This window comes from Cupressus sempervirens, chromosome 5 (assembly GCF_028749045.1).
Source record: "Cupressus sempervirens isolate cs-2001-9-10 chromosome 5, ASM2874904v1, whole genome shotgun sequence".
NCBI lineage: Eukaryota > Viridiplantae > Streptophyta > Pinopsida > Cupressales > Cupressaceae > Cupressus > Cupressus sempervirens.
Window position 1 is genome coordinate 671756118 of NC_143122.1, and position 23609 is coordinate 671779726.

The 23609-nt window shown below is 32.8% G+C and overlaps 1 pseudogene; it reads right to left on the minus strand.

Annotated features, from left to right (window-relative positions):
- Positions 1 to 9828: 9828 nt before the first annotated feature.
- Positions 9829 to 13521, minus strand: LOC149557730 (small ribosomal subunit protein mL103 (rPPR7)-like; annotated as a pseudogene).
- Positions 13522 to 23609: the final 10088 nt, after the last annotated feature.

Consider the following 23609-nt stretch of genomic DNA (forward strand, 5'->3'; position numbering starts at 1 on the left):
CCCTTGTTCAAATTTTCATCCTTACTTCATGCTTATGCTATCTTCTTGTTGTTTGGATGCTTGTATGTATGTGGGTATGTTGGGAAAGATTGAAAACCATGTTCTTGAATGTTTTCCTTTCATGTTTGTGTTTGAATTTTGAGATTTTCTTGCATGAGTGTTTTGGTATTACTCACCCTTGGATAGGGCAAAAGTGACCAATTTTGGGAAAGGTCTTTTTAGTTGGACTCCAACCAGTGTAGAGTCTCTTCTCAAGATGAGAAGAGGGAGAGAGGGTAGGGTGTTATGGGCCCCTACCTGTCAGTACAAACCTCGTATGAGTTTGGTATGTTAAAATGGAAGAACAAAAGTTCTTGGTTTATAGCCCCGATTGGGCATCTATTTTGGTGTTGTGCCTGACTTCTCCTATTGGAAGAATCCACCTTTCCCTAGTTTTGATTCATTGTGAATCCTATTGTGAAAACCTTGGATGAATATGCATGTTCGACTGTCTCTTGGTCATGCTTTTTGTCACCTGATCAGATTCTATTCCCTCCACGATTCTTAGAAATGTGTTGCAGAAATTGTTATGGAACCCTTGATGAGGGTCATGAAGGAAATTCAATTTAATTGTTGTAATTTGGGATTGAAATCCTATGTAAATCGTATCTCAAAACCTTGTTGTAATGGCAACGACGCCGGGTTTTCTTCCTGGTTCTTTCTTGGCTAAGCCTTTGAATCAGGTTTTTCAATAAAAATTGTGATTGTGTAATATTGCTTATCATGTGATTTAATCATAATTTTCAGTTAGATGGATGCACATCAGAAAAAAAAAAAAGATGATACGATGATGGTTTAATTAAGAAAAGTTTTCAAGTTTTCTTATATGGTGGAAATGAAAATTATGTTAAGGAAAGAAAATAATGGCTAAGGTTGATATATTTCAATTCAAGTTGTATAGGAGATCAAATAAATATGGTGTTAAGGTGACAAACACTATTGTATCAATATTTTAAATCTATTCAAAATATAACCCTTAAAAAAATATATATACATTACTTTGTAAATCCACACTCAGAAAAAAAAATTTATATCCTAGAGCCAAATAGGCTTTGGAATTTGTATGGGAGAAACTAATTAAATGGTCTATGGTAATAGAAAATCAAAATGATTCCTTAAATATTCTTTTTTTTTCTAAAATTATATTTAAAATGAAAAAACAATAATAAAAAAACTATCAAAAGAAAAGAAAAGCAAATATAACTAAATATCCTAACTTACCTAGAAAATTTTATGTCATCAATGCCTAATCATCTCTTCTTGGGCGTCAGTTATGAAGCTAACAGTTTAAAAATGTTTTTTTTTTGTTTTGTTTTCCACAAAGTGGATTGCTGATGGGAGGGTCACATCACCTATCCCCCATCCCATCACCCCATCCCCATCTATTTTGGAGCACTCACCTTACTCTTTCATGGAGGCAAATGTTTTTAATTCACTCATTCCACTTTATTCTCCCTAAGCGCTCACATGGGAGACTTGGTCATGTGCTTAGGGGGGGACAAGACCTGTTGAAAAGACCCTTAGATCTAATGTCATTTTCCTAGGAATCTTCCTTTTCAAACAAGCCTTGCCATGAGTCCTTGTGTTGGAAAGTGCTCAGATCCCTTGAGTATTCCGCCCAACCTTGGGGAGCGCCCAAAAAGGGGGTCAAGTCAGCTTGGCTAGTGGCCAAGTGGGGGTAGTTAGGTGTGGTGTTGGCTTAAGGGGTTAGTTAGGTGTTAGGTTAGTAAGTAGGTTGGTTTAATATTAAGTTTTTGATTGTAGTTTTAGTTGTTCTAAATACTATTAGTGTTAAAGTTATGTTATGTTAGTTAGTTTTTAGTTTGTGTTTTTTTTTGTTAATAGTTTTTAGTTAGTTGTTATTTTCTTATAGGTTTGTTTAATTTTGCCATGTAAATTAATTTAGTTTTAATTTAAGTGAAGATAGTTAGTTTAAATTTAACTAAGTTTAGATTTATGATTAATTTATGTAATTAAGTTTAGAATTATGGCTAGTCTAATATTAGATTTAGATAGTTTAGGTTTTTAGATTAATTTAGTTGTTTAATTAACTTAGAAAACTAAATTTTCTGATTAGTTAAAGTTTAGATAGTTTTAGTATTAAAGTTAGTTTATTTTTTTGAATATTAATTTGTTTTAATTTTAATGGGTAATTGGTTATTTAAAATAAATTTTAAATGCAGATTTTGTTTGATTAGATATTTTCAAATTAATCTAAACCCAAATTCATTTGCATTGTTATTTTAATAATTTTCACTTATTGTTCTAAGATAATGTCATAACATAAACTTGTCTATATCAACTTAATAATGAGAGTATTAATTTAACAATGTAGAGAACCTATACTTTAACTTTGGACACAAACTTATTGAACTTAGAGCATCCTAATCATTAATTTCAAAAAAAATTGGTGTGTTTTTGCCTAGTAGTTTGGGCATGACAGTCCTTGAGGCAATTTTTAGGATGGTCTAATGGGGAGTTAATGAGATCAGATGCAAAACCTTGCTCAACAATGATGCAGCAAATAGTTGGCATCTTTAGTGTTTGTGGAGTTCTGGCATTTTCGACTCTTTGTAGGGTATATTATGGTATGTAATATTGCTCTCCCAGTGATCTTTTTGAACATAAATATGCTTTTGTGTGTGGCATAAAAATCTTTTACTCATCTGAAGTCAAAAACACCTGTTGGACTAATAAAAAATAGTTACAATGTATTAAGTCCAATTGGCACAACTATGCAGTACGACATCCGCTGCTTCCCATTTGATTTCACAGGTAGAGTCATGTACTACAACATTCCCTGCTCCTTTTTTTCAAATCATTAGAGAACAATGAGATCTTGAGTCAATCTCAAGGATGCCAGACTCTATTCTAATACCGTTCAAATGAGTCTTTTCCAAATTAAATTGGAGTCAAAAAATTCTTCTCCTCCAATTGCTCCCATTTCCTTAAATGAGATATTTGGATTCTGGAATTTCATCTGATTCCACTGGTGTTGAAACTTTAAAATATGTAGAAGAGAGAGCTCCTCTAATGTACTCGAATCATTTAGTGTTTGTTGCTCCTTAGCAAGCTCCATCATGTAGGGAGAGTGCTCCAAAATCACTCTTACACTTTCGATGATCCTCTTCCCAAATTCAAAATTGGGAAGTAGCATGTTTATCACCCGCCACAAATTTATTGGCAGATGATACATACTTCCATATTCTCCATTGTGTTGCTCCACATCACAAACTACACTATTCTCAGGAAAAATCCTTTGCATTATCTTTTGAGCAGATATTGCCATAGTCAACAAATCATGTCATATGAACAAAGGTATTTCTCAGAATCTCTGTGATGAAAGATCTGCCAATGTTGTTTTGTATTCTCTGAGCACTAGCTCTTTCGTGTGGGGTCCAATATGGCTGAGAAAGCTCCCATATTAAATCCAAAACTCCTGATGTCTCAAGTTGTTTTGGTTCAGTATCTTCTTCTTGCGTGGGCTGCCCATCATGCATGGTGACATCGTCCTACCTTGATGAAGCAGGCCCATGTTTTGACCCCTGTCCAACATTTTGTCTAAAATTAGAAAAAAATTTGTGACATAAATTTTAGTATTTTTGCATTGCCCTCCATTATGGTGGGAGCAATGAATGCTAAAACCAATGTTCTTACATCCTAGACGTGGTGGTTTATCTACAAAATTAAATTCATTACATTGTGTTGAGTCATAGAGCCGATATCTCATGCTCTAGCCTACAGGTGTCTAGTCATTCCATGATGTTTGGAGTGATGAGTCTACAGGTTGGGAGGAGGTAGCAGACACATCACGTGGAGAGTAGAGGTAACTGGGACACTGTCTTCCATTAACTAGCTTTCCATCTACATTGGTTAACAAATTGTCCATGCTAGTGAGTAAGTTGTCCATGCCAATGTTGTCGTTCTGAAATGCAGAAATTAGTGTTGAGTTAACCGCTTCCAAATGAGGATTTTTTCAAGGCCACGATTGGTATCGAAACAATGTGAAATAACTTGGTCTATGTGATCCAGACCTGCATTTTCTTTAGAAAATGATTCATTTTCAAACTCCCTTGAACTGTAATATGGAGTTATTATAATTGGAGTAGCCTACACTGTCTGGAAAATCCTATTGACAGGAGACGTTAAATTGTGAGGATTGAATAATTTCTCCCCCAAAATTCTTTGATCTGGCCCCTTAGATGTATGACCTTTGTAATTCTCTTCTGAACTCTTTTCCCTCTCTTCATGAAGAGAATTTGTTGGAAGCCCAAACATCGCAGCCCTATGCCAAATAGAAGTTATTCTCTCGACTTTGGAATCTCTATCCTATCCCTTTCTTGTTTTTTTTGTGTCCACATCTTCATCTTTTTTCTCAAAGAAGACTGCCATTAATGCATTCCACTCTACTTCAGCTGCTTCCCGATTATTTTGCACAATTTTGAAATGTCACACTCTTTTGTTTAGACCTGTTCCTTCTCAGAGATTTAACTCACCATAACCAATACTAGTTTAAAATTCTAGGGACAATACCATTTCAATCACCCACCAGTTAGTGTTACAATATACAATTCCATTGTTTTTCCTAATAAATCACAAAATATACATTTGTTGTAAAGAAAATTGTTGATTCTATTTAGGTGTAGTCTAATTTCCTTCCTCTATCAACATACACAATTGCAACTTGTTTGATAAGATCACAATCTACGCATCTCAAAATTTATGATTGCAATTTTATTTATACATATATCTCAAGTTCTTCAATTGACTTTTATTATGCTCTCACATCTGGTTCAATTTTCTTCTCTTAGTTTTACTCTTCAGTTCTCATCTTCATTATGATATTGGTCTTTGCCCCTATCATCACATTGCAATGCAGTTTTTGAAAATTATAAAATTATAAAATTGCATACACTTAAATATAAAAACTACACATATGTAGTTGGTTTCAGGATCATGCATCATCTTTCTTAATGTACTTCAGTAGCTATAACTTAATACAGTTTTTGTAGTGATCATATTATACAATTATTTTACCTAAATATTTATCAACATATTTGGATCCAACCAATGGAATTGTTTATGGATACTAAAAACAATATTATACTATAAGTTGCTTATCCTACCTGAATCTTTTTCAGCAAATGTTACACTGAAATATATACTCCATCATAAAGAATCTCTCAAGATGCTCTACCAATGTTGTATATTTGCAGACTCCACTATCTAGCTTATAGCCTAGAATACACTTTATTAGATAATCATAATCTTCACTTATAGTTCCACAAGGCCATCAAGTTATGAATTCATATCATCCGCTAACCTTAGTGTGGCTGCATGCATATTGTAAATGGGCATGTTGGTTCCCAAAGCTGTGATTGGAACCTCTGTAACTTCAATATTTTATCCCTAGCTTTATATATCTTTTCTTCGAGCCTATCATGGACTTTGACATATACCCGATGCGTGTATCCTTTGATATATCATTTTTTATAAGCATTTTTATCAATGAGGTAGATTAATATTCGTAATTGCCCTATCTTTCATGACCCGTCTAAAATGAACGCAGGCATTTAGATTGGCATTCCTTTCACTGCTGATGTTGATATATCTCTAGAGGTCATGGCATAATGAAGATATTGCATACTAGTGTGAAGACCCTTTATCGTTGAAGGGTATGGTTATTGTCGTATTCCATCAAAACTACATTTTTATTAAATTGCACGTGTCGTCATTACTGAAGTGAGTTTTACCGTTGCACAATATTGTTAACTTCTGATGCCCTGACATCTATTTTTCTATATCGTGGCTTCAAGTCCTTACAATTAATTTCCTATTTGCATACATTGCATGTCTTTGAGTTCAATATTTATCGGGTCTGTAGAATGAGGTCTTTGTCAGTGAACACATTCATCCAAAGACAGGGCATATACCAATTCGTTTCAACACTTATTGCTTCACATGACACTTTCTTTGGTTTTGGATGCATACGCTGTTGTAATCTTGCTGCTCTTAACTAATTTGACCTTGTCGGTATTTCCATTAATTCCACACATAGGAGCCATCAACACTTTTGTCACATCTACGAGGTATCAAAGACAAGCACCTAAGACACACTCCATTGCATTGCTAGGGTATTCGAGATGTCTGTTGATTACTCAATATACATTGCATATTGTATCAAGTTCTAGTTCATTGCATGTTGTAGATTGATCCCTGTTGAATTCTTTATGCCACCGGCGATTACCCTCATCAGATTCATCGTCCTCAGCAATCTCACTCTTGAATTTGGCTCCTCCAAAGATTTCTAAGTTAGAATTCCAATATCCAAACCATCATCAGGCCTTAGAACGAAAATCATATCTTTTCTTCAAATCATTCCCTTCAGAACTATAGCCATCAACACTGCCAGAAATATATTGATCATAATCTTGAGAAGGTAGGGACTTTGTTATAGAAAGTAGGCGTAATGATCGTCCCAGGGCAGGATTTTAGTTCAATGGTTGTATTTGATTGTTTTAGATCCAATGACAATAAAGATGCGTATAGAAGGAGCAGATAAGGTTTATATAAGGTCTGGATTCAAACCTTATAATCACACTAAAGTCATTTGAGCTATACATACACTTGGTAAGATACCACAGACAAATAAGGATCCTAGCAAGATGTATTGATAGTTATTGGCTTAAACTCCAGAAGACATTAATCATGTAGAAGTCGATGATAAGAATGTCAATTACACATGTATGTCTCAGCTCTTATCATGAGCACTAATAGGTATTGATTGCCTTAGCTTGCATCTGTTGTCTGAATATTATATGGAGAAGTTATAGTGTTGGTAGGTACCAATGATTGTCTTCCATCACGTCATTTCGTTTATGCTCATTATACTGAGAAACCAAGACTTCATATTAGCAACTATATACTTGATCATTCTCTAAGATCTGATTTGTTCATTATGCTGACATTGTCAAACATCTCCATTTATATTCGTTATAACTCTTGAGACTTAGTTGCTCAAAGATTCCTTTGGATATAGCACTGGTTTTTTCATACCTTTGATGTTGATGATGCCAACTTTTGTAATTTTGTTCATGCTCATGACATCGTTATACATAAATGATAATAGTTCATCAAGTCTCTAATATTATTTCTCAAATGTAAGCCTTGATTTTTGCCAAAAAATAGGGCTCTGTCAGGGTATACTATATGATAAATAATTCTTGATCTTATTAAACTCGTATGATAATATTCTAAAAAAATCTTCTTGATAAACTTGGTTCAAACTTCAATAAAATTAGATTCTAAATAATACAACTTTAATCTGTCTTAGACTTCTGTATCTTTTACTGCACTTTATTGACATGTCTTTCACTGGTATTTGCAATCTTTGCATTAAAGGATCTCAAGTTATAATAATTTTTCTGAACTGAAATGATGTGGCAACTAATCAGCTAAATAACGCTTCAAAAAAGTTTACCAACAGAGAAGATTGGAGACAACGATGAGAAGCAAGAGGACGGCCACTAGTTCTCCAATAGCCTTGACAAAACCACAAATATTCTATGTTTCTTGATGAAGTTAGGCTAATTTTTGTGTAGAGATTTCTATATTGCATTGGCTTCTACTTTAGTATTGATTTCCTACTAGTGTTGACTTTCTTCCAAGAGTTAAAATCCATGTGTTGATATTAGAGAACGAATGATAATTATAATAGTAAGGATGATACCGGATGAGTATAAAATCATCTTATTCACAAATAATCTAATTATTTGGCCAACTACTCGTGAGGTACATACTAGCTGCAATGTTGAATTTCTAAACGGTTTTGACCAAGCACATAGCTGTAGTTGACCAACTCCTTACAGTGCAACATATATTTAAGATAAAACTTATTGTTTGCATTTTCAAGATACAATAATCACATTGACCTATTTGTTTAATTTTATTGCAATTGTTAAAGGTTGACTATTTGTACTATTGAGGTTGGCCACCATAAAAGATAATCACTATTTGGTTTCAACAGAAAAATCATAATAAGCGAGCACTTCAATCAAGAAATATGGGAAAAACAAAACAAGCCAACAATGGAAGGAAGATTCTGGTAGACAAGAAGCATGATAAGGGATGCTGGCAAAATCAGAATAAGTCAGCAGTTCCATCAAGAACTGTAACAATAATAGAACAAGTCAACAGTAGAAAGAGAATTCTGGCAAACAAGAAGCAGGACAAGGGATGGTGGCAATTGATGATGACTTCATTTTCTAGGTATGAAGATCACATTGAATTTCTAATTACTGAATTTCAATGCACATGTTATAGGTGAATTATGTTATGTTTTGAACTAGGGTCTAGAATATTATAAATTCAATAATTAGAACCTTTAACATCAAACCACAAGATAATAAAACAAAGAATTATCCTGGGAAAACCCTCCTACTCATGGAAAAAGCCCAACCACACCCAAAATATACCCTTTATTGAGTTTATTCATAAATTAGATTATATTATTCAAAAGTATCTATGTAATGTCTATTTGCATACTTTCATCCATGATTAAGAGCAAGTGATAGTGGTAATGGTATCAATTGATTGACTATATTTTTTTCTTCAAATTTGGTTGTAAGAAAGTGCATTGTACTTGTAGTGAAGTTTGCATTCTTGGACTTGCCAACTTTAGTGGGTCAGATCAGATTCACTAGGTGCCAAGGTCCACTAGCATTTTCTAGGGAGAATTTCTTCCTACTGATATATACAAATATTGAAAAGAATAAATTGGAACAACAATTTTTATTTGATAAAAAAGAAAGATATGCTGGTACAAATTAATATTAGAAATACTTAGGATAATGATAGGGTGTTATACCAACATTGTAGCAACAACACTATCAAAGATATTGTACCCTCATTATAGAAAAGTGAAATGCTGAAATAAGCACACAACAGTGAGTGAAATGCAAACAACAGATTATTTCCTTTCAGAAATTCTTGAATTTCTTTTTGGTTCTTTTAATTAAAATTCTCCCCACCTAAAAATATTTTGTGAGTGTTAAAATAATATTCTATAGAAAATAAAGAGTATGGTTCAATTGTATTTTTTTCTGTGCAATAAATATATTTACACAAGAAAAAAATCATTTGGAGATCATAAATGTCTCCACAAATCTTATACACAAAATTTACCCTCCACTGAAGATCAATAGTCTTCATTAAAAAATGCCATAAAATAGTGTGCATTGAAAGCCATTCAAATCTTTGTTAGAGGATTTATTCACTCCCTTCACCCAATTATCAGATATAGTGCTATTACTAAAAAATGACTAGTCTTATGCTCTATAACAAGAAAGTTTAAGCACCATGTATGCAAATTCTTAATGTAAACTACTTTGAAAATGAAAATCTTGAACTATCCATTTCTCCAAAACCTCTTTTTTGCTGCAAAATAAATGTCTTCACTCTTAAATAAAGTCTTACCATTATCAACATAAGTTAAGTCCACCATGTATGACCTTAGTTACCTCCTTGTTATAGAATTAGATATGCAGTAGTATCTAATGGGTGCTTATTTTAGATTGGCTCTTATCTTGCAAGGATACTACATGAATCCATCAATAACAAATATGGTTCCCCTACCTAGAATGTCACCCCTACCTTTTTCCCTTAGTTCAAGGATCTTTTATATTAGGCACTGGAATAAATAATCTTTATTCTAGTTGTGATTATCCCTCAAAAAGATAATATTCTTATTGCACAGAAAAACCAAGGTTTTTTGCATGTCATGAATTTATTTCAGAAAACGTAGACTATATGAATCAAATGTTCTGAGGCCTTTTGTTGTTGTTTTTTAGTACAAGCATAAGGTACCAATTCATACCAAGCTGAAAAATTAACAAGGCACTCCTTTTCAATATTCCTCAAGACTGATGAAGCCCAACCAATCTTTTCCTCCTTGCAGAGACCAGAAATCACTTCAAAAATGTTTATTCTTCATGGGATAAATCCCTTCGATACCATCGATTCCAAAAACATGGTAGCCTCCTTAAACTTCCCAGCCCCACATAATCCATCAAGCATTATTCTATAGGTAACCACAATAGGATTCTTAGATTTTCCCTTCTCTATAGAGACCACTTATAATTATATTATAGCTAACGATATCCTGCTTGCCAAAGAAAAAACCCAAAAGTGCCTTCAAAATTGCCATCTTTGCACAAATAGGTTATATAAATAGTCTAGGTAGCAACATGTAGTACACACCTATTGTCATTCATCTCTTCCAACATCTTCCCCACCTCTTCAAAATGACCTAACTTGAATATACCATTGATAAGAGTAGTGTAAGTAATAGTATTTGGTCTCATCCCCTTGCACTCCATCTCAACCTTTAGCTTCAAGGCTTTATCCACCTTCCTCGAATAATAGAGGCCCCCCATCAAGGCTGTATAAATATAAACATTCAGACACAATCTCTTTTTCTTCGTCATATCATTAAACAATTGAAAAGCCTGGTTTACATCCATGTTTTCGCACAAAGCATTTATAAGTGTATTGTAAGTAACTAAACTTGGTTTAGACATTTTATGAAACAGTTTGCGTGCATCCTCTAAATAATTGGCATTGCAGTGTGCTTTCATGAGAATGTTATATGTGCATGTGTCTGGTGAAATGGGCATTGTTTTATATAGGAGTTGGAGCAAATCAAAATGCTTGGAATTAAGTAGAGCATTGAAATGTCTATTGAAAGACTTGATTATGGGTTTTGGGTATTTGCATTGAGGCATTTTGTCAAACAATTCCATGGTTGCTTCAAGTTTTTTGGCTCTTCTGTAAAGTTTGATGACACTACACAGAAGGCCTTCTTTGGATTTGAGGTCTTCTTTCCGCATTTGATCTAAAACATTTTCTATTTCTTCAAACATTTTTGCACATCCAAGCTTTTCAATGATAACATCGTAGGAAAAACCACTAATTTTTGACTTTCGGTTGTTGAAAATTTGAAGGGTTCATACTACCTTTTTTTCTTTGACTAGTGTACATCTGTGTCCATTTATCATACACACTTGTTCACAGTTTCACCTTTTCCATGCTAATAGTTCAATCCAAGAGTGTGCTGAATTTTTTGGATGTTTGTGTCAAGAAACTTAGGTAAGAGACCTTAATTTGTTTTGTCCCTTCTTGTAACTCATATTTGCAAAACTTTAGAATTTTAGTTTTCCTTATTTTAAAAGGTGCTAGCTCAATGGAAGAGCACTTGCATTACAAGTAGGAGGGTGGTGATTCAAACCCATTATGCTTTAGCAGGAATAAATAAATTATATTCTAGTTTGTATTTAATATTTTTTTTAAATTTCTTATTTTATACCATCTCTTTAATCATCTTAAGAAAGATAATAAGTGAGATTTAAGACATAATTGTTTCTATAAAGACGAATAAAATTGTCTTTTAATATTGTTCCTTATTGTCTTAATTTAAGACGATAGTTTAAGACACTCACTTAAAGACAATACTTAAGACGATACAAAATTTTATTATTGTCTCGAGCTCAGACAATTAATTTAAAAATTGTCTCAAACATTTTATTAAAACCCCCTTTCATGTGGTAGTGAATTAATTAGTTTATAGAATACAATGGGGAGTATGGTGACCTAGGCTGGAAGAGGTCTAGTGAATGGTGGCTATTCTATCCTTCTGTCCTATGTTGCACAGTCTATTGCGTGTTTGACTGGTGCGTATGTTGCACGTCTATTACATGTTTAATTGCTATATATATATATATATATATATATATATATCCTTGACAATTGCTGGTAGGGGCCAGTCCTTGTGGGTTTAATGTGACAAGCATAATCTAAGCATAAGGGTTTCCTAGCAAATGATAGATCAAGTACACGAAGTTTTATTCTCAAATGTCCAACTTTTCCATTCAAAATTTTTGGCACCGGCTATAGTGCAACTTATTTGCACCATCTAGGTGCCCCAACTCTACCCCAAATTTGCCCTGTCCGCTCTAACAACACAGGCATAGTTTCTTCCCAATCTATCCAATCACTCTATGTACAATAATGTATTAAAATATATATAGTATTTTTTGACTTCTTAACATATTTTTTAAATTAATAAGTTCAATTAAAGTTTATCAAACTATTCTACAATTTATATGTAGAATAATTTTTAGCATTGAAGTAAATTAAAGAAATTAAAAAAAATTTAGAAAGTAGATAAATTTTATTTACAAAGTATACTAATTTGTGAGAGAAAAATAAAAATATAAGAATGAGAAGAAAAAAAAATTCACTTTTTTAGAAAAGTTAATAAGTAGAAAAATAATTAAATTAAGTGGATAAAAATAATTTTATTTTTATTCACTTATTTTAAAAATTTAATACAATAAAAATATTTTTCTATTTGTTATACTTATATATTTTTCTCTTTAAACAAGTGAATAGTAATAAAATATATTTACTTCAATGTTAATAATATTTGTATTTTGTTACTAATATTCAATATAAGTTAATAAAAAATTGTGAAATCTTTTTGAAAAATATATTTAAAATTTATAATACATTTATGATAATTAAAAGTTAAAGTGGCTTCCAACTTTTGATTTGATTTGATTATCATAAATCTATTATAAATTTTAAATATATTTTTCAAAAAGATTTCACAATTTTTTATTGACTTATATTGAATAATAGTAACAAAATACAAATATTATTAACATTGAAGTAAATATATTTTATTACTATTCACTTGTTTAAAGAGAAAAATATATAAGTATAATAAATAGAAAAATATTTTTATTCTATTAAATTTTTAAAATAAGTGAATAAAAATTAAATTATTTTTATTCATTTAATTTAATTACTTTTCTAAAAAAGTGAATTATTTTTTTCTTCTTATTGTTATATTTTTATTTTTCTCTCACAAATTAGTATACAATTTTTCATTGGCTAATTCACAAAAAACCAAATATTAATGATCCTAATATTTAGAAGGTAACATTCATCATGATATATTTTATAAAATATATTTATATCAGGAATAAAAATTAAGAATTTATTAGAAACATTATTACTTAATAAATACCATAAATATAAATAAAATTTATTTACTTTCTAAATTTTCTTTAATTTCTTTAATTTACTTCAATGCTTTTGATAAACTAAAGAATATATTTTTATTTTAACTATTAATCTAAACTATATATTCACATCTTCTTATGCAAATATACTATATCTATATCTACATATGAATGTAAAACAGTTTGATAAACTTTATTTTAACTTATTAATTTAAAAAATATGTTAAGTCAAAAAATACTATATATATTTTAATACATTACTATACATAGAGTGATTGGATGGATCGGGAAGAAAGTACGCCCATGTTGTCAAAGCGGACAGGGTAAATTTGGGGCAGAGTTGGGGTAGCCGAACAGTGCAAATAACTTGCACTGTCGCCGGTGCCTTTTTTTTTACCATCTATTTTTTATAGTTATCATATTTATGATAGAGCTATGATTGCAATACTGACCTTGATTTATAAACTATTCCTGTATACTTTAGTTTCAAGCCTTGATCATTGGATTTAGTCTAATAAAAAAGAATGAAAAACTTATCTACTTGGAATTTTTATTTTATTTTATTTTCTTTAGGAAGCCTAAAATTAACTATTCATTAGACAATGTAATAAAATATAACACTATATAGAGATAAGATCAAAATTGAATTATAGAATTAGAACCATATTGTTTCTTAAATAGATATATTTTTTAATATATATGAATTGGTCATTTGATAAAGCAAAGATCTAACATAAATTTCAAGAATTGTTTTTGTTAAGGAGACACATATTTTTAAAATAAACATCAATTGATTTAAAGTCTTTTTTGTTTGATCTTGTATGCATTTCACTAGATTCTTGTAAATGCATGATCTTTTTTCAACTTTATCATAGTCACAAGCACATGTTCAAATTTTCCTTACAATACCTTTAACGGAAGTCTGATAATGATTATGAATAACTATATTTTTACTGCAAGACTAAGTAAAATTTGTAATAATTCAATTAATTGAGTAGTCAATATCTTATTGTTCTATTCATATTAGTTTACTATTTGTTTGAGTCATTAATAATTCTAAATCATTTTTCTTCATTCCAAATTACACATGTTTTGTAATATATATTGTAAAATATACCACTACTTGCTAATATATTTTTATTCCACCTTATTATAAAAACTAATCTTTATACACTCTTAATAAATTAATTTTATATATAATTAATGTTCTTCATCTTATCACAATAGGAAAGGACTGTTGCTCTTATAGAGCTCTTGTTTATAATGAACTATTAATAAAGATACTTAAATTAAGAAACATATTACCAAATTTTAATAAAATATTTAATTAGGTTAATTAATTAAATGGTCCTAAAAATCAAATAATATCACAAGGACTTATTTTATTAATTTATTAAATTAATAAAGTTGCCCACTCTTTATTTTTATTGTAACTTGTCGGCCTGTCGGCATTTTTGTAATCCTTCAAGAAGTTTCCTTGAAGCCCTTTATAAGGTCATCTTGTAGGTTGTTTTAGGCATGTTATTTGGATTATTTTATTGTATGCAAATTCCTATTGGAGTTATGTGTTGTTTTCCATTTTGAAGTGGGAGATCTTTCCTATTTGGCTCTTGCAGTTTTGGTAGGAATCAACCCTCATCCTTTTTGATCCATTGTATTACTTTTCTTCAAATATGGTAAATTTGGTATGCCATCTATGTTTTTTAAATATAATATTTTGGGTTTTGGCTATAAATTGTTACATCTTTGTGTTGGTGTATGCTTCTATGTCTAGCTATTATTTGGTGTATTTAGTAATTTATATCACCCCCTCGACATCTCCAAATCAATCCCTCCAACACATTCCTCATATAGTACCATGGCAAAAAAAATTTCCCTTAATCACTTTTTCTCAAGGGCTCTCCCTCGAATACCTTCCCATGGGTACTCTCCCTCGGGCATAGTTCTCCTTCGGACTGAGTTCTCCATCGGACCAAGTTCTCCTTCGGATGGAGTTCTCCCTTAGATGAAGTGCTCCTTTGAATCAATGTCTCCATCAGACCAAGTTCCCCTTTAGATAGAATTCTCCCTTGGACAGATTTCTCCCGTGAACAAAGTTCTCCTTCGAGTTGAGTTTCCCTTCAGATCAAGATACTCTTTGGATTGAGATTGCCTTCATACTAAGATCGTCTATGACCAAGATCATCTTGGAAATATTGCAATGGTATCAGAGCTAGTGATCTTGCCATCTTGTTGGGTATTGAGTTCAAATCATGACTTCGAGTGATGCGTTGGTTGAGATGTTAAAGAAAATCAAGAAAGATTGGGTGATTGGGGGATGGGAGAGAGACATACCTCTGAAGGATTATATAGAATTATGAAAGAAATATCTATCATCTTAGCGCAATAAACTCTTCAACAATGGTCTGAAGTAGGAGATTGATAAGTGACTATAGGATGAATTCATACAAGCACAAGAAGAAAATGAAGAGTCACATGAGGATTCACAAGAATTTGTTGGTATGCCTACAAATGGGAAGCACCTAAAACTTCAAAATGACAAAAAATGGTGAAGAAGATGCTTGCACTAATTTCATCAAACTAACACTCATGGATCAACTGAATAAAAATTTGGGCCCTATTTGTGATCCTCAGAAGCAGCAAGCTCTACCAGTAATTGTTCAACTTCATGGAGTTGCTATAGATGATCCCTTACAAGAGCAACCATAATTGGTTGAATTTGGAGTTTATCCTTCGATTGTGTCTATCATTGAGGCACTGTCAAGTGTGGAGGTTGTATTTGTTGCCAAGTCTATGTGTTTTTTGCTGAAGCTATGTCCATCACCAAGGTTGTATCTTTGTCACTACTATTATGTCTATCACCATCATTGTGTTCGTTGTCATGTCCATCGTTGTGTATGTCACCAAGTCTGTGTTTGACATCATTATTGTGTCCATTGCTATCATTTTGTTTGTCACCATTTTCGTGTCTATCATTGTCATCAAGTTTGTGTTTGTTATCAAGTCTATGTCTGTCACCATAGTTATGTTCATCAACATGTTCGTCATCAAGTCCATGTCTATCATTGTCATCATGGTGTTTGTCAAGGAGTTAGTGTCCATCATCAATATTGTGTCCACAGTCATCATCAAATTTGTGTTCATGATCCTCGTTGTGTCCATTATCGTCACTGTGGCTATGTTTATCATTGTCATTGTAGTCATAGTTGTGTATGTTGTTACATCATGGTTATCTTTATCACCATTCTATGCTCGTCATTATGGCTACATCTATCATAGTGGCTAGTTTTGTCACCATGTACATCAATGAGGAGATGTTCATTGTCGAGGCTCTCTCTATCAAGGCACTCATTGTTGGGATTCCCTTTGTTGGGTTACTCTTTGTCAAGGTTCCCTTCTCTAAGATAATCTCTGTTGAGGTTCCATTTGATGAGGCATCCTTCATCGCTTATGTTGTGAAGGCATGCACAGTCGAGGATCCCTTTATCAACATACTCTCCACTGAGGCTCCCTTTATTGAGGCACATCGGTTGATTGATTGTATGAGCTATCTGTTGTATAGTTTACATACCATCATCAAGTCTCTCTCTATCAAGGCTCCCTTCTACAAGCTACTCATGACTGAGGCTCCCTTCATTAATGTACTCTTTGTCGAGGCTTTATCTATTAGGAATATTCTATAGGGTTTATCCAAAGGGCATTTACTAGTCAACAGTATAATAGTGTTACTATGGTTGTGTCAATGACTAATTTTTTGCCAACATCAGCATTTGTGCCTATGACCATACACAAAATAGTTTTCTTAACATAACAACATAAAGGATTTCATTAATTGGCATTATTGGCATCTTAGTGAAGAATATGACAATGTTTATATCAAAGTGGTGCATCATAGGTTGGACTTATCACATAATATCACAAGGACTTTATTATTGTATTGTCTAAAAATGGAAGAGCTTCCATGATAATAACATTTATCCCTCTCAATAAGTGGTTTGGGGTCATGTCAAGCACCTTGAATAGGTCTTTTCATGGATCTAGATGTTTCCCCCCATTATGCTTTTCTCCCCCCATTTTTAGCCTTTTTTTGACAACTTTCTTCGATAAACTAAAGACTTTGACTTTATGGGTCAATGATGACATGATGGGTCAAGGTCAACCTCAACACTGACCTAGGTCATGGTTGACCTTGACTTTGACCTAGGGCAGAGTCAACCTTGACCTCGATCCTAGGTCCAAATTTCAAGTTCTAGAGGTTTCGAGATGTCAGGCTTCTGAAAAGTTTCATATTCCTGCTTCCAAGTCAGTCATTTTTTATTTCAAAATGGTAAACTCTTAAATTTAATTTGATCTAGGTCCATTTCAAGGGGTTAAGTTTAATTGGGATTTATTTCTCCAATAATTGCCTCTCTAGAAGTTTCTGCCCTAGATCACTATATAAGGAAGCTTGCTCTCATTTTCTCTAAGAACCAAACACACATTATGATATTGGAAAATCCGTTATTTCCACAATCAAGTTAGTGAAAGCAAGAAGGAGAAAAAAATTATTCAAGCACTCAAGTATTCAAGATCCAATTTATCAAGGAAATCCATTGTTAGCCATTGAAGGATCCAGTCTATATGGAGCCCTCTTGTTGAAGATTTCTTTATTCACTTTCATTCAAGCCTCTTCCTGGGCTAATATCCATTCAAGATTGGTGTTAAAAATATAATACCATTAATTTGAGACATTCTACATTCATTTCTACATTAATTTCTTCATTCATTTGGAGAATCCATACTCGTGGATTCAAGGATTTGATTCCTCCACAAGGATTTCAACATAAGCAAGGTGAATAGTTCCATTTACTTTCTTTATACATATTGCAATTTAAATTACATTTCAAGGTTAATTTTAAACTAGGGTTTGACCAAGGCAATCCCCCCATCCAAACAACAAATCATTTTTCTTGCAAGTACAAGTAGAAGACAATGAATTGAAGTTTAGATTTGAATACCCTTTTTGACGAACCTCCAAGATCCATGAACATGACTTTTGTTGGAGAGGTGTAGGTCAAGGTCAAAAATAAAGGGGTAAGATCATGCCCCACTATCTAGGTCAAGGTCAACCTAACCTAAAAAAGACAAAAGTTTTATGGGTTTTCTCTGTCTTGACATTTCCAGTTTGGTGTAGGTTTCAGAATTTCCTGAAACTATTGATAGACATCAGAAATTGGAATTTTCCAGATTTTCCCTACTTTGAGGCTAGTATTTTCCTTCAATTGATTCAAGATTTCAAGTACATACTTTCTATAGTAGATTATAGGATTTCCTTCTTTTCTTCATATTCTCTATCATTTGATTCATTTGTGCATTGATCACTTCTTTGTGATTAATTGACTTGGATCTTTCCTTTTAGGAATTTGGGTTAAAATAGGCCCTATACTCTCCCTCTTACATCATATATCATACCCCATTTATTTTTATCCTATTCAATTATAAGATAATATTTGTATAATTATTGCACTACTTTACTTTTGTTGTATGATATTATTTATGTAATTACTGTACAACTTCACTATAAGATGTTTATGCAACTATACCACTACTCTATCATAGTGTCCTATATGTTAAGGTTGTAATCGCCAATTAGATCTTTTAGTATCTATTAATATTAGATTAATTTTGTGTATTATTTTATTTACAGCTATTGTAAAGCACAATAAGAAGATACTAAATTGGCACCACAAGTTTGACTACAAATCTTTGTTTAATTATGTAAAATTAATTTGTAACATGGTTTTATGCCTAGATTTGTGCCTTTCAAATAGTGCAAATATATAATGACAATGAAGAGCCAATTCTGACATGAGAATATGATACTTATGCTACGGGTAAGTGCAAGAAGTTGGGTGTCACTTTTACGCAAAAAGTGGAAGTGTTTTTCCTATTTTTGAAATTTCTTGTCAATTGATGTCAAAATTTGAGGCATTTAGAGATTGAATATAAAAAACTTCTGAATTAAAAATTTTAGTGTTCGGTATCTAGTTTTTGAATATGTAATTTATTTGTGTACCCATACGATAGATTTTTTTTTTTGGTATGGATCTTTAAAAACCACTTTTTCAAAATGCCTATTCATGACCATACCACACTCATGTACAGACACCATAATTTGATACAAATAAATGAATTTTCATAAATTCTTTTAAAGGGAGTTATCTAAAACATCTAAGATTGATGACAATATTTTTCCTTTATTTTTTATTAAATAATAATAAAAATAATAAATTATTAATTGGCTATAAAAGGTAAATTTTAAAACCTCTCATGTACAGACACCATAATTTGATCAAAATTTCACTTTTTTCAAAAATTCTTTTTATTAACCTCAAAATAATTATATGTATATTGATGACATATAAATTAATTTAAGAAAAATTATAAAATAAAAAAGTTATTAAAGTTTTAGTGAACTTTACTATTTTACATTTAGGTACCACCTTTCATTAAAAGATAATGCAAAATAGTAAATAAAATCATAGCACTATAAAATTTGTATTTGTGAAATAATGGCAGTGAGATCTCTAATGGGTTTTTGTTTCATAAAAATATTTGATTGAGAAGACCCTCTAAAACTAATGGCAAGGCTTGAATTGGTTAGTTCAATGCCTCAGCCAAATCTTGAGAGGTCAAGGCATAGGCTTGATCTCACCAAGCCTATCCCGAACCAAAGTTTGTGGTGGGAGAAAAAAATCCCACCCCATGTTGTAAGAAGTGGGCACCTGTTATTTGAAATTCAAAAAATGGGTACCCATTTTGAAAAAGTCAAATCGACATGTAAAATCCCCCCCCAAAAAAAATTTAAAATTTTTAGAAACAGGTACCTATTTTTTACTTTTCAAAAATGGGTACTTGTTTCTAAAAAATACAAATTTTTTATGTTCCCAAAAATGGGTACTTTTTTTTTTAAATATAAAAAATGGGTACTCGATTTCAAAAAAAATGGGTGCCCATTTTTTAAATTTCGAATCGGGTGCTCAAGCCTAAAATGGGTACCCATTTCTAAAAGAGCACGATCTCAATCCATAGACTTCCATGGAATTGAGACCCAACTCCTTGCTTCTACCCCTACTGATGGGAACAAAACCCAAGCATAGAATGGACACAACATGAAAGGGAAAATTTTATTAACTATGAAAATATGCTAATACATTTAGTACAGAGAAAATAGGCTTCTACACATGCCCTATGGGCTTATAATAGTATAAATTTGGAGATAATTTCTCCTTTCAGTACATCCTCTCAAACTCTACTTCGAACTACCTTTTACAATGCCAAAAATATTCTTAAATAGACCCTGAAGGGTTAAGGATTAGGAATACATTCTAGAAAGTGCTAGTTCACATCCACTAACCAAATAGAAGGCTCCAAAAGTCACATTAGACGTTAGCACAAAATTAGAAGAGTCCGAAAATGGTAACCGAACTTTCGGGAGGCATAACTTTTGAACCGTAGCTCTGATTGACGAACCGTTTACATTTCCAGAAAGATCTTGAAGTGCTCTATAGCCCTATGGACCAGCTTTTCTTTTCCTCCATTTTTTCAGCCTTGTACGAGGTCATTTAATTCCTTGAACTTCACTTTAAAGCATTCTTAGGAGGTCTCTAAAAACTGAAAAACTATAATAACTTTCAAACCGTGGGGCCTTTTGACTTGATTCTTTTTCTGGAATGCTCTAAATTACAATTGCAATCATCCGACCAATTTACACTTTCTAGTTTACCAAAATGACTGTTCAATTACATACTCCTATTTTTTTTGGCATTTATACGTATCCCAAGGTGTTCAAATACTCTAACCTAGAACACTCATAGTGGAACTATGAGAGTTGAAACTTTTATTTGACCCAAATGGGTATCCAGAAATAAAAACACATGAAATAGAAACTAAGTCTAAGTACATTTTTTTGGGTGACACAGGATTTCCCTTATACCTCTAGATGCTCCTGCATCAGACACCCAGGGTAGATTGAAAACTGACCTTGTCACTTTATGAATCATAGAGGAAATCCCAAATGGGAAACCTTAGCTGCTGATATCCAAGTTGAGTCCTTTATCGACCGTCCTTTTCATTTGACCAGATACTCTTCGTACTACCTATTTCTAGTACTCCTACCCACACGACTATCCAAAATCTCCTCTATCTCCTCCTTCTTAGAAGTAGGAATTGGACATGGCTCTAACATTGGCTCCTCATCTGCACCATCATCATGATACTCTGTTAAATCTGCAATGTTGAAAATGGGAGAAATATGAATTCCATCTGGAAACTCCACTTCATATGCATTTCTTGAGTCATGTTTCTTCATAATTTTGTAGGGGCCAAATTTCTTCATCTTTAGCTTGTTGTAAGTACCTACTCGAAATCTCTCCTTTCTTAAGCGTACCATGACTAGATCTGCTACTTGGAACTCCTTATGTCTCCTTCTTTGATCAGCCTTAGCTTTATACTATTCATTCATCTTGATAATGTGTGCTTGGACCTCCTCATGTCGACGCTTGATATGTTTAACAAATTCTTCAGCTTCAGCACTTGTCCTCTCCCCTTGCTCTATCTTTCGCAATTCTGGTGCAGTCCTTGGGCTACTTCCATATACAATTTGGAATGGTGATTTTCCAGTACTCCTATTTACAAAGTTATTGTAAGAAAATTCTTCTTGTGGTAGAATAAAATCCCATCCTTTGGGCTTATCCCCAACTAAACATATCAACAAATTGCCCAAACTTTTATTTACCACTTCTGTTTGGCCGTCAGTCTACGGGTGATGTGTGGAACTGAATTTCATGTCTATTCTCAACTTCTTCCACAATGTTCTCCAAAAATACCCCACAAATTTAGTATCTCTATTAGAAACTATACTCCTTGGTAGACCATGTAGTCTTACTACCTCTCTGAAAAACAAGTCTGCAATATGGACAACATCATGAGTTTTGTGGCGTGGAATGAAATGTGCCATTTTAGAGAACCTATCAACCACCACAATTACTGAGTCATTACCCCTTTGTGTCCTTGGCAATCCAAAAACAAAATCCATACTTATGTCCTCCCATGGCTTTGATGGAATAGGCAATGGCTGATATAGTCCAGTATTGTGACTAAATCCCTTAGCCACTTGACAAACCTGACAACTTTGTACAAAATTCTTCACATCTTGTGATATCTGAGGCCAAAAATAATGTTCTCTAAGAATGGAAATGGTCTTGTCTCGACCAAAATTTCCTTCCATCCCTCCATTGTTCTTCTCCTTAACCAAATTTTTCCTCACGGAACTCCTTGGAATGCATAATTGACTGCCCTTGAACAACATACCATCCTGAATCAAATAGTCTAGCCACTTGATTCTGTCTATAGCAATAGGCTCTTTACAAGCTTTCCATGCTTCAACAAAATCAGGATCCTCAGGGTACAAATTCTTGAGTTCATCAAACCCAACTACTTCAACCTGCATAACTATAAGCAACAACTGCCTCCTACTTAATGCATCTGCAACCCTATTGGATTTTCCACTTCTATGCTTCAATACAAATGTATAGCTCTATAAGAACTCTACCCACTTCATATGTCTCTAGTTCAATTTACCTTGGCTTAATGCTTGGTGATCAGTATATAAAACAAATTCCTTTGGCAATAAATAATGTCTCCATTTCTTTAAGGCTGAAACTATTGCATAGAATTCTTGATTGTAAACAGAATACTTCTTCTTCACATCATTCAATTTTTTACTAAAATATGCAATAGGCTTACCTTCTTGGCTCAATACAGCTCCAATAGCACTGCCACTAGCATCACAATCCACTTGGAACACCTTTCTAAAATTTGGAAGTGCCAATATAGGTTGTTCTATCACCTTCTTCTTTAGCAATTCAAAACTTCTCATAGCTGTTGCAGTCCATTTGAACTCTTTTCTATCCCCTCTTATTGTGTCAGTTAGGAGTGCACATAAGCCACTAAAATTCTTAATGAATTTCCTGTAGAAACTAACCAGACCATGAAATGATCTTACCTCAGTAGTAGACCTTGGAGTAGGCCATTCCAAGATGGCTTTTACCTTCTTTGGATCCATTTTAAGACCTTCAGATGATATAACAAACCCCAAGTAGACTAACTTCCTTTTTGCAAAGATACACTTCTTCAGATTAATTAACAATTTCTCTTCCCTCAACCTTTCAAGAACACTACGAATATGCAATAAATGTTCTTCCAAAGTCTTGCTGAAAATTAAAATATCATCCAAATAGACAATAAAATTTTTTCCCAAAAACTTCTTAAGTACCTCATTCATAAGCCGCATGAAGGTGCTTGGTGCATTTGTCAATCCAAAGGGCATGACTAACCACTCATAAAGACCCTCCTTGGTCTTGAAGGTAGTTTTCCACTCATCTCCTTCTCGTATCCATATTTGGTGATAGCCACTTTTGAGATCTATCTTTGTTAAGTACTGAGCTC